Below are 19,425 nucleotides of genomic sequence, written 5' to 3'. Positions count from 1 at the left end.
CTGAGGAAGGGTCACCGGACCCAAAACGTTAACTCTGATTTCTCTTCACAGATGCTGCCAGACCTGATGAGCTTTTCCAGCAACTTCTACTTTTGTGGAAACAACTTCAGTCATAGTGGCATCATTACCAAACATTTTATAGCATAGCATATGCTTAGAGGAAAATCTTAGCAAGTCAGAATCCTTAAAAACAACTACTGGCTCTATTCCCTTTTCATAAATCAGTTTACTTAAAGCCCAAGATGGTCAATTCATTTTGAAATATCTACATGTTTATCCTTGAACTTTGAGTCTCCAGTAATCTAGTTTGATGTGCTTACTTTTATGTTATTTCCATGATGAGAAAAATTCATATTTCATTCCATTACTCTGGCATGAATTTGAACTAGGGTGCCAGAGGCTGGAGAACTGTGCACTGGCACAATTACTTCCCTCCTAATTTAAATTTCTCTATTGAAAACATGAAGTGAAAATACTAAACATTCAACACAATTTTATTTACAGTAACTAGTATGAAACTTTGTTTCTTCCAAAATGACAATTATTTGACAGTTTTCCTTAATACTATGTTTAAATATTTAGCAGAAAAACCATTTTTTTCCTCAGTTGGCTTACACTGAAATATTTAAACATTACACAGCCATACCTTTGATGTTACATGTACTATTTTAAAAAACTGCATAAAAAGTTAGTCTCACATTTCAACTCTGCAACCTTTTGCTACTTAAATATCAACGTAACCTTGGCTGTCAACAGATAACAAGGTGTGTGACTTGAGTCAGCCACCTAATCAATGCAGTTTATCTCAAAAATGTTCAAACAGCTCATGGATTTTCCCATAATTATTAAAGAACTACTGAGGATAAAATACTGCACTTTCATCACGATTTTGATTTGGCAAAATCTCCCACTTTGCTTGCTTTCCATTCCATAATGTACTTGGCAACCCAGCACATGTGTGAGAATGCTGTAACAAAGTTACTTATTCATTACTTCTGCACAGCTGCAAGAATCTGTACTAAAGATAGTCTCATGCCAGTTAGCCAGCTTCAGTTGCTTTTAATAGTAAAAGAAACAAGCCAATCTGTTTGTTTGACTTGTGCTGCACACTCATGTCCCATTCCTCAAATCCCCACAACAAAGGAGCAAGTAACAGAGCAAATATCAGGTTTTGGCTTCTCTGCACTGCAGACTCTCATATCCACTCAAGAAAAGACAATTATTGCATCAACAACATAATTCAAGATGTTTATCCAACACAGCACTCAATTAATTGTAGACTATCAACTTTGGATACAAATTTACTATAGATTACAAATTCAGACAAGCTGGTGCTGCTTTATCATCAGAATCGGGCCACAGAAATAAAATTTACCTGTTAGCGTAACTCTGAGGAAGTATGCAAGATATATTTTGTTCCAGCTCTCTGAAAAATATTTACCTCAGGCACTTTTAAAGTGTATTGCCTCCATTTTTAGACATATTTAGTGGTTAACCAACTAAAACAATTTCTTTCACAGAGACACAATCACTTTTAATACCAAAATTTTAAATGCATGGGGGAGGATCATGATCTACAGTAGAATACATATCTTCCAGTTCACTTTAGATCAATTACCATATATAGAAAGTAAATAGTTACAAAGTTAGTTTTAGAAAAAGAACTTGGCAGAATAAAAACAGAAAATAATAGAAACATACAACAGATCACTGAGCATCTTTGAGAGAATAGATTTACAAAATGCCTAATGGCAGCATAGGAGCAATTAAATGACAAATGGGATGATGATGCAAGATAAAAAGTGGGTGGGTAATAGGGCAAAAAAGAAACGAAAACATGGGTTCAGAGAAGGCATAAATGACAATAGCAAAAACCCATTGGTCTTGGCGAAAATAGGAATTGTGTTTATGATCTCACAGTGCTGCACTTAAGTGTTAAGACTGAAAGATTATAAAGTGCCGACTGAAAGATAAGATGCTGTTTCTCAAGTTTGCTCTTTCAATCTTTTTAAAACAGTTATATTGCTTTAGGTGCTGGAAAGCACTCTACAAGGCACAAGGTTCTGCCACTAACAATAAATGGGCTTTCAACTTGCTCACAATAGTCTCCTCCACCTTTTCTTTTGGGTGGGGGGAGAGGAGGAGGAGGAGGAGGAATCTTACGCATGTTAGGTGATTGCTGAATCAATCTGGAAATGTGACTTCGAGCTTTGGTTCTTTGCCACTTTAATTCTCCAATCCAATCCTTCACTGACTGCTGTCCTCTGCCTCCCGTACTTTTCCAGTGAAACAGCAAACTTGAAAAACAGCATCTCGCCTTTCTCACCATCTATTCTGTTTATGCCTCTCATAATTTTGTATTCCTCAATCAGATCCCACTCCTTCAGCCTTCTCTGTTCCAAGGAAAACAAACCCAGCCGAACCAATCGTTCCTCATAACTGAGACTTTTCATCCTAAGCAACATCCGGTGAATCTCCTCTTCATGCTCTCCAGTACAATCATGAATTCCAATAGTGTGGCAACAGAACTGCACATGGTGGCCTAACCAATGCTTTATAAATTTACAACACAAATTCCTTGCTCCTTTATTCGATGCCCTGTCTAATGATGGCAAGCATCTTGTGTGCCATTTCCACTATCTTATCTACCTGTGCTGACGCCTTCAGGGATCTATGGACTTGTACACCAAAGTGCCTTTGTTCCTCAGTACTCATTAAGGACCTACCATACATCATGTATATGATTAGACCTGCCAAGATGCATCACCTCACACTTATTCAGAATAAATTCCATCTGCCATTATTCTGCCCAAATTAGCAGCTGATCAATATCAGACTGTAGCCTGAGACCATCCTCCCCATTATCAACAGCACCACCAATTTTGATGTCATCTGCAAATTTACTAATTATACCTTCTACGCTTACACGCAAGTTGTTAATGTACATAACAAACAGCAAGGGTCCCAGCACTGATCCCTGGGTTACATCACTGGTCACAGGCATCCAATTACAAAAACAACCCTCACCACCATCCTTTGCCTCCTATTTGTAAGCTAATTTTGGATCCAGTATGACAACTTGCCTTGAGTCACATGGGCTCTTACCTTTTAGACCAGCCCTCAATGTGGACTTTGTCAAAGGCATTATTGAAGTCCATGTAAACAACATCAACAGTACGACCCTCAATATTATTTGCTCACTTTTCAAAAACCCAATTAGTCAGACAGGATTTCCGTCAAACAAATCTGTGCTGACTATTCCTAATAAATCCTGTCTTTCCAAGTATTGATGAATCCTATCCTTCAGAATTATTTCCAATATTTTCCCTACCACTGATGTCAAACTAACTGGTCTGCAATTACCTGGCCTATTCCTGCTGCCTTTCTTGAACAAAGAAACCACATTAGCTATCCTCCAGTCATCCGGCACTTTACCCGTGGCCAGCCAAATATTAAATATATCAGACAGGGCCCCAGCAATCTCCTCCCTTGCCTCTCATAGTAGCCTGGGATACATCTCATCAGACCCTGGGTACTGATGCACGTTTAAGCCTCTCCTTATTAATGTGCTCTGGAATCTCACCATCCCAAGTGAAATCCCCAGCCACATGTTTTTCTCCTCTGTGAATACAGATGGGAATATTCATTTAAGACTCACCCATGCCCAATATCTCCAAACACAGGTTGCTCCTTTGGTCTCTAACATGTCCCATTCTTTCCAAGGTAATCCTCTTATTCTTAATAGACTTATAAAAGGGAGTTTTCCTTGATCCCATCTGTCAAATATAGTTCATGGTTCCTTTTGCTCTCCTAATTTCCTTTTTAAGCAACCTCCTACACCCTCTACTCTTTTAACTGAAAGTAAAGTTTTCTGTACACCTATAAACTGAAAGTAAAGCCCCTTGACACTGTCCCCATCAAACACTCCCAGGTACAGAATAGGATTAGATACAGAAATCTTTTAATCTGAAAGTAAACTAAAAGTAACGTTCTCTCGACACCGGAACAGGGACAGTAAATACAGGTAAAGCTTCCTCTCCTATATTCGCTGCACTTTTGATGGGACCCTCTGCTTTTAAAGTACCGTACCTGATATATGCTTCCTTATTTTTCTTTATCAAACTCTTGATATTCCTTAACATCAGGGTTCCATGGACGGCTGCCCTTGCCCTCATGAAGAACACACTGGCCAACTTGTTGACTTACTTGCAAACAGCTGCTCCCAGCGTATACTTGACAGATCCTGTCTAATGATATTGGAATCAGCCTTCCCACCCAGCTTAGACACTGAACCTCCTGACTATCCTCATCCCTTTCCATAATGACTTTGAAACTTACATTATGATCGCTATCCCCAAAATGCAAGTGCATTGAAACTTCAAACACTTGACGGGCTTCTTTCCCTAGGGTTAGGTCTAGCACTGCCATGTCTCTAGTAGGACTATGCACTGGCACAAAAAACTCTCCTGGATGCAGTTTAAAAATTCCACCCTGCCTGATCTTTTCACACTGAGGTGATCCCAGTTAATGTTAGCAAAGTTAAAGTACCTCACAACTATAACCCTGTTTCTCTCACAACTTTCTGTGATTTGCCTACATCTCTGTCTAACTGTTGGGAGGCCTGTAGTATTATTCCAGCAAGGAAACAGCCCGATTTTTCTTTCTGAGCTGGGCCAGATGGCCTCATTTGAAGACTCTTCTAGGAAATCCTCTTTCATTACTGCAGTGATGGTTTCCTTTATCAATACTGCAATGCCATCACCTCTCACTTCTGCCTCGATACTGCACCTGAAACTTCTGTACCCTGGAACGTTGAGCAGTCTTGTCCTTCCTCCAACCATGTCTCAGTGACTGCAACAATATCATTTCCCACATGGTGATCAATGCTCTTCGTTCATCCACCTTACCAGTCAAGCTCCCTACATTAAAATAGAAGCAATTTAGCATTCTCAACCACGCACGTGCCTTATCTTGCCCTTTTCTTCTCCTTCTTGGATTGTCCTAGTATTCCTTCTATATCTGATCGGACCTTGCTCACAACTTTACATCTACTCTGTGCACCCTCCCCTGGAAGATCAGTTTAAAATCTCCCCAACAGCATCAGCAAACCTCCCAGCAAGGATACTGGATGCATTCAGGTTCACATGTAACCTGTTCATCTTATGCAGGTCCCACCTGCCCCAGTAATGCAAAAATCTAAAGGCTTCCTTCCCACACCATCCTTTCAGCCATGCATTCATCTGACCCATCTTCCAACTTCTACCTTCAGTAGCATATGGCACTGGAAGTAATCTGGAGATAATAACCTTAGTAGTCTTCCTCTCCTGCTGCAGGACTTCTTTTGTTTAAACATATGTTGTCACATACCATGACGGCTGGCTGCTCACTCTCCCCATTCAGAATGCCCTGCAGACACCCCTGGCCCTCGCACTAGGGAGGCAACATACAGGGAGCCTTGTTTGCTGCCAGAGAATGCCTGTCAGTTCCTCTGACAATCGAGTTTCCTTTTGCTACAACTCACCAGTCTGTTTCCACCCTGCTGTGCAGCAGAGCCCACCATGCTGCCATAAATTTGGCTGTTGCTGCTTCCCCCCGCAGCAGTCTCCAAATTGATATATATGTTTGAAAGGCCACAGAGGGCTCCTGAACTACCTGCTCACGCTTACAGTCTTTCTGGTGGCCATCCAATGCTAATCTGCCTGTGTAGTTCTCACTTGTGGTGTGACCAACTCACTAAATGTGCTCTGCACAATGTCCTGAGCATCACAGATGTGCCAAAGTCAGTCCATCAAAGTTCCAGCTATTCCATGAGTACTTTAAAGTCGGAGAACTCTGAGGATTCCAAATCACTGAAGCTTCATAGTTACCCGGGAAAGGCAAGAGGATCAAACATATTCTTTAATATCTGGGTAACTATTAAACTGACCAACAACTGATCACTAAAATCTCCCCAATACCCCTTCCAGCTGTCAGCCCTGATACCTCCACCTAAATCCAACATACACCTCCCGTCTGTCAAACCCAACACACCCCTTCCACTACTGCACCCAGAACCTACTAATCCCCAACCTATCCTAAACACTCATTCACTTGCCTGTCACCCCACCTAACTGGTACATTACACCATGCCCCCCTCACCCCCAATCAAACAACTGCCACCGTAATCCCACATTTAGCATTTCACAGGACCTGTCAAAGTGACTGGCTGTGCTAAAATCATAGAACACATCACATACAGTGACAGCTGAAAAAAGGGGGCATAGTTTCTCCAACAATCATCATCACTGCTGGATTCCTGTACAGGTTCGTAACAGGACACTCCTGTCCAGGAATCCACACCACCGAATTTCTCTAAAAGTAAGTGGGTCATTTGTAATCAAATTGCATTCAGATTCTGGGTTTTGACCTTGAATGGAATAGCTAGAATATTTCTCAAAATTCTCTCACTGCCTTTTTTTGTTCCTTTCGGTTTTTGAAAATTTACTTACTAAGTAGAAGGGCTTAAACAGAACTAAAATAAAAATTTAAACTTAAATATTTCATAACAGCACGATTCAAATTAGCAAAGGAATTGTTTTTGGTGTTATTAATATACTCATTGAAAATTTTATGTCAAGTCCTAGGCATTTCTCGCAAACCCAGATTTGGCATTGATCTTTTTGCACATAGTCGTGCTATCAAAACCTGTGCAGTGCAGATGCATCAATACAATCGGTCAGCTATACTGATATTTTTCTTAAAGGCCTTCAAATTCTATTTTGTGGCTTTTCATGTAAAAAAGCTAAGAATCAAAGTGACATTTATGTAGCAAAATCAAGACAAAAATTTACCTTCAGTCAAGGGAGGAGAGACTAAAAATCTTGGCAGAAGAATTACGCAAAATTTTTCAATATAAAATGAGGCTATGCTTTTCAACATATCAATGGCGATCATTTTCTTTCAAACTAACCTCCTCCCACCTTACCTCATTTCATCCCATTGGCACAACGAGGTATTTTTAAAGACATCCTTCAAGGATAAGAGAGGAAGAATTTGAGAGATTTAGGAAATTGTGCAACATTGGGTTTGAACAGCTAAAAGCACGGTTTTAATTTCAACAAAACATGCTGAACGGAAAATGCCACCCCAAAAATGGCTGCATCTATTAGATGCCTTGTCAATTGACTATCTAAACCATTTCAATTAATGTGCTACAGCAACAGAAATTAGGCACTACAACAATAAAACATGGAAAATAATTATCCTCCAAAAGAACCATTTTCTGCTGGTGCAGATACTAAAATAAATCAACATGAACCAACTTTAGCATTTTTACTACATCATAACAATGGATCAGAACTTTGAAGTACTATGACATTGTTAACTTTTAACTCCAAATTTTTTTTTTAGAAAGAAGTTTGTTACAGACAAAAAATGATTGTAGCTGTAAATTCAATCACTGTCTGGCAAAACCCTGTACAGGGCCCATCACATGTCACACCTGCAGAATGTCAGGGAAACTTCAAACAGAAGAAAATGCAACAAGAAGTAATAACAAGAGAGCTAACTATCACCACCCTCTCAGCTAAAAGTTACCTCTTGTAGAATGGGTGTTTTGGGTTTCTCAGAATATACAAAAAAGGGGCTAAAAACCAATTGCAATGCTTGTTTGTGTATGTAGAGCCTGATGTGTGGATTAATATACTGCAAGGTTCACACCTCTGAGAACAGCCATTTAAACATTCCTGTACTACAGGGAAAATACACTCTCTTATTCCGAATGCGCCAGTAAGCCACTGCCACCAAGAAATTAGTTAGATTAGTTTCGATCAACTAATAAAGCCAAGAATCTCAAAATCAACTCTTCAACAACCAAAATGAATGCAACTGGCGACATCTTCTGAAACGGAAAACAAAAATGGTGGCCAGAGAACAACACAGACCTTGCAGCTGCTCTTGAGATTACAAGCTTACTTCTTTATCTCTTCCAGTTATTACATTTAAGAAATGTTTGAAGGGATATAGGCCAAGTGCAGACAGGTGGAACTAGCTTAGTTTGGAATTATGCTTGACATGGACTGGTTGGACAGAAGGGTCTGTTTCCATGCTCTATGAATCTATGGCTACAATGTTCAATTTTCTGCACTTCACAAACGATTCAAAGATTGATTCAAATATCTTTTATTTTTAAACTTTTTTTTGACTCATCCCTTATTTCCAATGTTCTGTATGCATATTGTTACTGTTTCTTCCCATGGTTAGTAATTAATAAGCTCAGTTCATTTTTGTTAATTCGAGAAAGGCAGCTTAAATTGGCTCAGTTTAAAAAAGAAGTCACTTGGGTCAGGGAAAGGGGTATCTGCAAGGAAAGGAATCCTTTTTAAAATTAACCGTGTTGTGGCCAAACGAGAGGGTGGATGAATAACCAAGGTCAGCTCGTTCACTTTTCCTCATGGGACCGCACCAAGTTGTGAAATCTCGTCCGGGGACTTATCATAACAAGTTGAGGGTTCTTAAAGAGACATGAGCTTTTATAAAATTTACGAAACTCAGTGGACTATCCTCGATAAACTGCTGCAAAACAAAATAAGAGGTATTATCAATGGAGACAGAAAATTGGCAGTTTGAAGTCCATGGGGAAAAAAAATTCACGATGGGGCCTACAATGGACCATTTTCTACCACTGCAAAAATGTGAAAATTGGCCCCACAGTTTTATTTTACCCATTGCTGTTTTTTTGCCTTACTTTTCTACACTTAATTGACAATAACCGTGTAAACAGCCTCTGGTGGACACTGCACAGTAATCAAAAAGAGGTCAACAGAAATTTATAACAGTAGTCAGTTAGTGCTGGCTGTACATTTGTACATTTTCCAACTACTTAACCTTAGCTTAAAGTAGGAAATTTCTGGTGTCACGAAAATGAATGCTACTTGAAGGTCAAGGCCAAGTGGCCAAAAATCAGTTGAAAAGCACTGCAAAACCGAAACCAAAACTTAGCAAACATACGCTACAAAATTATTTAAAATCTTTGCCCAGTATAAGCTTGTCATATTAGGAACTTCCAGTCAACATATTTTAAAAGTTGGACACAAACAAGCTATTAAATTAAGAGAGAGAGAGTTCTAAAGAAGAAGTGTCACTGGACCCGAAACTTTGATCTGTTTTCTCTCCAAACATGCTGCCAGATCTGCTGAATTCCCTCAGCAATTTCTGACCTTATTTGGAAAATACCTGAACTTATGAAAAGCTACACACTGAGACAGTCATGTTTTATTTCTGTTTAAAAGATCAGCTAAGGGTTGTTGTTAGGCAGATCCAACAAAGCCAGCAATTACCAGACAGACTACTGTGAAGCATACTTGGAAACTATTTGCAAGACATTAAGCAACTAAAATACTTAAATTGCATCAAAGTTCACCCGAGAAGCAACCTCCTACGCGTCACTGAACAATCACCATTACCACCCATCCACCGCCCCCCCCCCCCCCCCCCCACACACACACACACACCCAACATACTCTGAGCCCTTTGCTTGACAAGACCTTCAAGTTACTCTTCAGGCATCAACTCCATTCAACAAACCCCAGGCCTGCCACATGGGAGACCAGTGATAATAAATCAGAAACTGAGTTAACTGTAATTTGCAAATTGCACTATCTTTATCTGTATCCAATTTTTGTGCATGGGAGTATGTGTGAAGTGAGTACATGATACTTAACAAGGTTAAGTGTGTGGAACAAATAACCTTTAGTTTTAAACTCTCAAAAGTTTGTTACCGATTCGTTTATTTGAAGTATCCACTCCAAGCATAAGAAAAGTCACACACCTTTCAATACAAAGTATACAATTACAGATAGTAAGAGAGCAATTTTTTCATCTGTGATAAAAAACAGGTGTATTATGAACTGTTCAGAATTCCTTAGAACATTGTACAAGATTTGGTGCGTACATTAAGGATCAATGTAGAACCAGGTGAACTAGAGTTATCATAAAATGAAACTCTGGAAATAATATGTTAAACTTAACCATCCTTCACATTTGAATTAAAACTTCTGTCTGTGTGTGCTAGCCACCTTGTGGACACTGAGGTTACTTACACCAAATTGTGCCTCCAACTCCACAAACTCAGCGATTGGATTCTGAGCTCCTCACTCCAAGCTCCACCTTTTGTAAAGTAATCCCAAAAAGACTTTTCCTCTATCTTTAGGATTTCATTTCATCCAGACATCTCCTTGTATTCTTTCCTCAGTCCTTTCATTCAGAAGTGATGGTATGATATCAGCCATCTTAATTTTTCTGCCTTTCCACCAACTTTGTCTATTTACCCCCTGACCTCACAACACTTCATTCTCTCAGAACCAAACCTGATATTTTCATTAAACCACTGACAAAGCTGACACTGCTGCAGTTTGGCAAACAGACCTTGTGGAGGCCAACTTTCCAACAGCTCCCCCTAGACCACCACTGCACCGTCTTATTCAGAACACCAAAGGATCATCTCCTATGGAGGTCTTCCCCTCTCACACCCAACTCAGTAAAGCCCCCTTGTACCTTCTTCCTAAAATTCACAAGCAGGACTGCCCTCAGAGATAATGTTCCAGCCTCCGCTTGCTGAATTAAACTTAGTTCTTCCTATCTCAACTACACTTTTCCCTCCTTCTCCAGACTCTCCCAACTTTTCAAACATCATCTACCACTTCACAAGTTTGCAATTCCCTGGCTCTGAGCATCTCCTTTTCAGCACACACCTCCAGTCTCCTCACACCTCCATTCCCTACCAGGGCAGCCTGGAGGCTTCTTCCTTTATCAAAGAAGCAGCTAGTCTCCATTCACCACTCTCCTCCACCTGCTTAAACTCATTCTCACATTGAACAAGTTGCTCTATAACTCCTCGCAATTCCTGTATATAAAAGGAAATCCTGTTATAAGGAAATCCATGAGTCCTTCACCCTTTTTTCCATACATTCATGACTGTATCAACAAGTTTACTGTTCTCACTCAGCTTGCTCAGAATATCTACCGCTCCACTGCCTGCACAATGTTTATCTCAGATTCCTCCCTTTAACATCTCTTTCTCCATTTCTAGGGAATCAACATCTGCTATAAGCCCATAAAATTCTTGACTAGATTACCTCACTTCCTATAAAGATTCGATACTATTCTTCCAAAATTTTTGTTTCTATTGAATCTGTTCTGGTAATGACAACTTCCACACTAGTTTCTCCAATATATCTTCTTTTTTAACTAAACTGAGAATTCTCTGTCACTATGGTTAACGTTTTCCACAGTTCTGTCCTCACCTCTTCTCTGTCAAAGGAATTCCTTTGTCCTCATCCGTTTGCCTGTGCATTTAACTGATCATCCTCTGCCATGTCTGCCACCTATAGCATGATGCTACGAAATACTTTGGAACAGGGGAGGGGGACAAAGGAATACAATCCTCATTTCTCCGCTCCAGGGCAACAAACAAGCCTTCCAGGTGAAACAGCTGTTTATTTGTACTTCTTCTAAATTTGTATACTAAACACGCAACCCACAGTGTGATCGCCAAAATACTGCAGATGCTAAACACAGATTGGGTGATCACTTTGCTGGACACCTCTACTTAATTTGTAAGTGTGACCTTAATCGTAAGTCAATACTCATTTGAACACTCTGTTCCAGTCTAACTCTGATGTCAACCTCAAAAACCATTCCAAAGAAATTCAAGAAACATTATTTCATCCTTCAATTCATCACTTTACAACATTCTGCACTCAACGTTAAGTTCCAGTCATAATCAACCACTTTTTCGGGCAATATCTATCAATCAGTGATGATTCTGTTGTTGTCATATTAAATTTTAGGCTTTTTTTTATTTCTCTACTTGTCCCATGAGCACTTCCTGTTTAATTTGTACTGTCAACCTTTTTGTCATTTAACTTTATCTCCTTTCCACCGTAATCATAGAAATTCAAATTTTGTTCTTTCCTTCCCTGCTCCCTTTATCTTCTTCAGACCATTTAAAACCCATGACATCAAAAACATTGTTTAGTTCTAATAAGAAGTCATCAAATTGAAATGCTTTTCTATTTCTCCTTCCATCGGTTTGGCCTGACCTAAATATTTCCTGTTTTTCTTTCATATTTCCATTATTTTGTTTTTATATTACACTACCCCAATTCCATAATTTTTCAGTTACTTAGAGACTGACAAAGAACATGTAGGAAAGCGGTCTGATTTGGTGTGTTTCCCTCTAACAACAGAAGCAAAATCAATATTTGTTGAATCAAAACTCCAAGGATAATCTGAAACTGAATAATTCAATAACAAGCCAAAGTATCCTACTTCTAATGTGAAAATAACATCCTCTCAAAGGCCCAATTATTATTCTATTACAATTGGCAAGTGAACAGACAAGTTTCAACTGAATGGCTTATTCTGAGTTTAATCCACAGCAGGCTGATTCTGCTTTTCAAATCTATTGTACTACAATTAAAATAATTGGAGAAATATATACAGATTACCTTTGCCACCCAGTAAAGTTATACAAAAATAACAACAAGACAAAACATTGCAAAACACCCAGTGTATGGCACACAGAATAGATCCAAGGAAACCAACTTGAAAAATTGTCAACTTCGACTTTTGTCTTTTGGAGTATTCAGGGTGTGGGTTCGAGCCTAGGACAGTAAGGTCTGAAAAACAAGTTAATCAATGAATCCGGTTGATCATTTCTTGTGGAGATGGGTGAAAAAGAAATGTTAACTGGGGCAGAAATATATATTTGACAACTGTGGACTAAAAAGGTTTGCTCAATGCACAAGTGAATGCACCAGGAGAAATACATTTAACCATCTAAAAACTTAAGGCATCTGATTAGTGACTTAGAAAAATATACTTCTACTTAAAATGAATAAGTGAGCTCAGTTGCTAGACTATTAATCCAGAGACCTAGGTAACATTCTGGGGATCTAAGCTCGAATCCCATCATTAAAAATCTGGAATTAAGTGTCAAATGAAGACCATGAAAAACCCATCTGGTTCACTAATGTCCTTTAGGGAAGGAAGCTGGTGTCCTTACCAGGTTTGGCCCACATGTGATTTCAGGCTTACAGCAATGTGGTTGACTCTTAACAGTTCTCTGGGCAATTAGGGATGGGCAATAAATGCTGGCCTAGTCAGCAATACCCACGACCGATGAGTGAATAATAACAACTTAGCAACATCTATTTTAACCACACCAACATAGATTTAATTATTGCACTCCATTTACAAGTTTGCTGATGGCACCACCGTTATAGGTCGGACCTCAAACAATGACGAGACAGAATACAGAAAGAAAATTGAGTGCTTAACGGCATGGTGTAAAGACAACAATCTCTCCATCAACATCAGCAAAATGAAGGAACTGGTCATTGACTTCAGGAAGCAGAATGGAGGGCACGGCCCAGTTTGTATCAATGGTGCTGAGGTGGAGATGATCAAAAAACTGTCAAGTTCCTGTGAGTGATGATCAACAATTTGTCCTGACCCACTCACGTTATGGTCAAAAAAGCACAGCAATGCCTCTACTTCCTCAGGAGGCTAAGGAAATTCAGCATGTCCGTAAAGACACTTACAAATTTATCTTCTGAGGAAGGGTCACCAGACCCGAAACATTAACTATGTTTTTTCCTTCACAAATGCTGCCAGGCCTGCTGAGCTTTTCCAGCAATTTTGTTTTTGTTCCTGATTTACAGCATCCACAGTTCTTTCGGTTTTTACAAATTTATACAGATGCATCACAGCGTGGCACGGCAACTGCTTTTTCCAAGACCGAAAGAAACTACAGAGAGTTGTGAACACAGCCCAGTCCATCACGTAAACCAGTCTCCCATCCATTGACTTCATCTATACTTCCTGCTGCAACCAACATAATCAAAGACCCCTCCCACCCTGGTTGAACTCTCTTCCACCCTCTTCTGTCGAGCAGAAGATATAAAAGCTTGAATACAAGTGCAAACAGATTCAAGAACAGCTTCTTCCCTGATGTTATCAGACTTTTCAATGGACCTCTTTAATGTTAACGTTGATCTCTCTATGCACCTTCTCAGCAGCTGTAACATTGTATCCTGCACTCTGTTCTGTTACCCTGATGCACTTATACCGTACAACCTGCTTGTAAAGCAGTTAAGACAACACTTTTCGCCGTACTTCGGTACACATGACAGTAATAATAATAAAAACTAAAATTAAAGTCAGATGTATCATTCATTAGATTAATGTAATATCAAGACCCATCTGATCTCTCAGAAAACACTGTTTCTGGTTATTATTATGGTATTTGTAGAGATTTGGTTTATATAAATTGGCTGTCATGTTACTCTACAATTCAATTGTGACTACACTTGAAAAGTATTTCAGTGGTCTGTAAAATGTTTTATAGACAACCAGAGATTTTGAAGGATGCTACAGAAAATGCCAAGTTTCTCTCTATAATATATATTGTTTACACAGCCATTCTGGAAAACTCAAAACAAGTCACCGATAATATAATTAATAAACTTATACTAACAATTAAGTTTGAGCTGCTTAAACAGCTTGGTTTGTGTTCGTTATGCATGAAAATGAACAGATGCCAAGAGGGTACTTTCCCTTTGAAGCTCATGCTTCTTTGAAGTCAGGAAAAAGTCAACAATTTTAATACCTTAGTTATCAATCAAATAATGCATTGTATTAAACCGGCTCCTTGACTGATCGTGATTCAAAATTATTTCCCATATATTTTCACTTGTACTCCGTTTCTGTGAGCAAACTTGCATTTTCTGTGAAACATGATATGATCCACTGCACAAAGCATCTAGGGTAGCATTATCACAGGGGACATTATTAACCCTTGTACCACTGAAGCAAATAAATACAGCTTACCCACAAGATTTCTGTAACCCAACAGAAAAGATCAAATGTATTACAGTTTAATCAAAAATCCAGTTCACCCATCATCCCTAAACATCCAGTAAAGCAATGCCTCAATTTTCAAGTTTTTGGCCTTACTTTAGAAGCCCTTTATGTCTTCACCACTTCCCATTTCTAACTGCATCAATTCAAAGATGCATTTCTACCATTTTTGGGTTCTTGAATATCTCTGATTATACTCTTTGCACCTTCTGTTGGTCATGCTTTGAACTGCTAAATCCCTAAGCTCTGGAATTCTCTCCTTAAACATCTGTACCTATCTTCCCTCCAATAAAACACTCCCTAAAGTCTACCACTTAACTAGATTTGTGTTGTCTGTGTTGAATTTTATTTGCTTACATTTCAATCAAGCGCCTTTGGACATTTCACTTTGTTAAAGGCACTATTCAAATACATGTTTTATATTAGAGTTGATCTTTCTCTGCACCTTTGCTGTAGCTGTAACACTATATTTTACGTTCTGTTTTATTACCCTGATATACTGATGTAAGGTATGATTTGTTTGGATAGCATGCAAAGTAATACTTTGTACTGTATCACAGTACATGTGACCATATTAAATCAAATCAAATCAAAAAATCATGTTGCTGTACTTGTAAACCTACACATATCAATTTAAAAGTGTCTTTAAAGTATCACTGACCCTGTGGAAACTTGTCAAGCAAATGTGACAAAGACTCCTTTTTAAAATGGTTCAAGTGCCCACCATCACATAGCTGAAAACCCTAAACTGAACAACAAGGGACAGCTTGCCCTATATCCCCCAAATTTAGATAGCCTATGGCACCATTTCTTCGGTGAGGTGGGTCCAGCGATAACGGGCCACTGATATTGGGTCCTATGCTGCACCCACCGTGGGTCGAGACTCACATGCAGATCAGAGTGGGCAAGAATGGCAGTTTCCTTCCCTGCTCCACCTTCTTGGGCATTTTCATCAGCTCATGTCACTTGGGATCATACCTCCACCACAGCCCATGAGAGACAGACAGACAGTGTGCAATCACTCCCTCTCTCACCCAGTGTTGCAGAAACTCAGCAAGTCTGGCAAACTAGAATCCCTACAGTGTGGAAGCAGGACATTTGGCCCATAAAATCCACACTGGACTTCTGAAGAGCATCCCACCCAGACCCATTCCCCAGCCCTATCCTATCCCTGTAACCCTGCATTTCCCATGGCTAATCTCCCTACTCTGCATATCTTTGGACTGTAGGAGGAAACCCACACAAACACAGGGAGAATGTGCAAACTGCACAGTCGCCAGAGAGTGGAATTGAACCTGGGTCCCTGGCGCTTTGAGATAATAGTAGCATTTAACCTTTAAATAACAAGCCTACATACATCAACTATTTCAGACGTGACTGAACAAACAACCTAACTTGACGATGGAACCACATAAAATAGACAACAGCTCCAGCCCAGGCAAAACACAGACAACTGATGTATTTTTCTCCTTCCACAACAGAAAGAAATGAATTCTCAGGTCCATCATCACAATTATACAAAAACCATAATCTTACCTGCCATCTGCCCAATCGTTAGGGTGTTGCAAGTAATAAAGTCAACAGAACAAAGATAATGTTTTGACTAGAAAAGCAAGAACTGAGAATGCTGGGAAACTGAAATAAAAACAGAAAATGCTAGAAATACTCAGCAGGTCAGGCAACATTCATACACGGAGAAGCATAGAGTTAATGTTTCAGGTCAATCCTGAAACGTAAGGAGTTTTTGTAATTTTGTGTTGAAATATTATGTGCAAACCCTATGATTTTCAATAAAAAGTTTTTGGAGCTAATTTTACCTGTGTTCTAAAACTGAGTTTATTTCAAACCGGTACAGTACACGTTGAACAGGGAGAAACAGCCAATTTTCAGACTTACCTTCAAGCTCAGTAAGTGCAAGAGCAACATCTGTTGTGACTTCAATTCCAGTGTTAATAGACACATGACATGTTTTTAGAGAAGATAGTGCTGAATCCACAGAGTTGAAGGAGATCACAGGCATTATAGTTGACCGTCCAGGCATCCTGTAATAATGTCAACCTGTGCACAGCAATAACAGACAACGAAGCTGTAAAATTAAATTAAATCCATTGTCCTTTTCCAACCTAAAATTGGGATAACTTTGATCTTTACAGGATTAAATTAGCACTGCACAGTTCCCTTCTAAAAATTCTAATCACTGAAATGAAATGAAGATGATAAAAAAATAAATCTATGACAAATTTGGGAGATTTCCAGTCTGTCAAACTCAATTAGTTGCCAGCTGGGTTCATGAAAGAAGTCAGAGGTGAGTTGAAAGTGTCTGCCATTGCAATGCATCAATTAAGAATCAGGAGGAATATATATAGGCTATACAGGGTATGAGATTTACTAAAGACTTGTAACTAGAAATCGTGCTGTCTGTTCAGTCCTCAAAACAGAAGCACCAAGAATATCTCAAGCAACACTGATATCTTCCTGGCTTTGCTTTGATAACTCAGGACCAACTTGTATGAAAGCTGGTAACTTGCAGCTGTACACAGGAAGCATATTTCCCATCTAGTCAATAACTTTGAAGGTTATGGCAGATCAGTAATGATAAGAATACAAATAGTGATAATTCCCAATTATCAATGAGTATAAATTTAAAATCACCAAAGAATTAAAGGGGAATTTGAAAAATGGATAATTACATTGAAGCATGGTCCAAAAATCAGATAATTGGTTGGAATTAAGAACCTAAGAGGGTATATTTCTAGGTATAAAATGGATTATCCTATAGGAGAGATTAGGTGCAAACAAAATAAGAGAACATTTGGTCTAACAAGCCTGCTCCAGCACTTCAAATTAATCCTTCATGGCTGATCTTCTACACCAATGCCATTTTTCTGCAACATCCCCATTTCTCTTGAAATCTTTAATACCTTGAAATCCATTGATCTCTGCCCTGAATACATGTAATGACTAAGACTCATCAACCCTCTGGGTACAGAATTCCAAAACTTCATCCCCCACCCTCTTCAGTGATGAAATTCCTCCTCAGCCCAGACTGAAATGGCCTCCAATTCTGAGACTCTCTCTCCTGGGTCTAAAAATCCCAATCTGGGAAACATCTTTGTTCCACCTATCCCTCAGACACCTGTAAGAATCAGTTAGATTAAATATTGTGCAAACTAGGCATTTAGAAAAGGTAATTACATTAAAACAACATAAAACTCTCCAAGGGTTTGACACAATACATACATGGGAAAACAATTTGTCTAGCTGGAGAATCCAGACATAAGATCAGTCTGAGAACAAAAGGATCAGCCATTCAGAATGGAAAAGAGGTAAAATTTTCTCCATCAAAATTCATTCACCATTCATCAATAAATCCATGGAATTTTCCACCTCAGAGAGCTGCTGATGGTCAATGTATATTCAAGACAGAAGTCAATAAATGTTGGGATACTAATAGAACTTTTACGAAATATTTATTCAATGTACATGGGTATTGCCAGCAATGCAACACTCAATGCACACCCTTAACTGCCCTGGGGAAGGTGGTGGGCAGTCTTCTTGAACCACTACAGTGCTCAGTGCTGTTAGGAAGGGAGCTCCAAGATTTTGACCCAGCAAGAGTAAAGGAATGGCGATACAGTATGAAGTCAAGATGGTGTGCAGCAAGAAGGGCAACTTGGAGGTAGCGATGGTCTCGTGCATCTGCTGCCCTTGCCCGACTAGGTGGTAGAGGTTATGAGTTTAGAAGATAATGCATGAGGAGCCAGTGAGATACTGCACTTTGTACATGGTGCACACTGCTGCCATTGTACATCATGAGGGAAATGAATGCTGAAGGTGATGGATGGATGGAGAGCCAATGAAGCCGGCAGCTTTGTCCTCGATGGTGTCAAGCTTGAGGGTCGATGTAGCTATCACACACCTGATTGAAGACCATAACATGTAGGAGCCATTCAGCTCATCGCGTTCACTCCATTATTCAAACAGATCATGGTTGATTTGATACTTCAACTTCACCTTCAAGTTTAATCCCCGTAATCTTGACTTTTTCACTGTTTAGAAATCTGTCTATCACGGGTTTGAAGATACTTAATGATTCAGCTTCAAATAGCCCCCTGGGGTAAAGATTTTGTCCACAGATTCACCACCCTCAGAAAATATTCCCTCTCATCTCTCAATTAAATAGGTGACTCCTTATACTTAGATTAAGCCCTCTGGTCCTAGATTCTGTCACAAGGGAAACAACCTCTCTGCATCTATCCTGTCAAGCCCCCAACAATCTTGCGTGTTTCAATAAGGTCTCCTGTCATTTTTCTAAACTCCCATGAGTATGAGCCCAATTTACTCAACCTCTTCCCATAAGAAAATCGTTCCATTCCCAGGATCAGCCTAGCAAACATTCTCTGGACTGCCTCAAATACCAGCATATCTTTCCTTAGATAAGGGGACCAAACTATTGACAGTATTCCATCTGTCGTCTGGCTCGTGCTTTGTGTAGTTTTAACAAGACCTCCCTATTTTTATACT

This window comes from Rhincodon typus, chromosome 4 (assembly GCF_021869965.1).
Source record: "Rhincodon typus isolate 14 chromosome 4, sRhiTyp1.1, whole genome shotgun sequence".
Classification (NCBI taxonomy): domain Eukaryota; kingdom Metazoa; phylum Chordata; class Chondrichthyes; order Orectolobiformes; family Rhincodontidae; genus Rhincodon; species Rhincodon typus.
The sequence above is the reverse complement of the archived record's forward strand: the minus strand, read 5'-3'. Positions refer to the sequence as shown.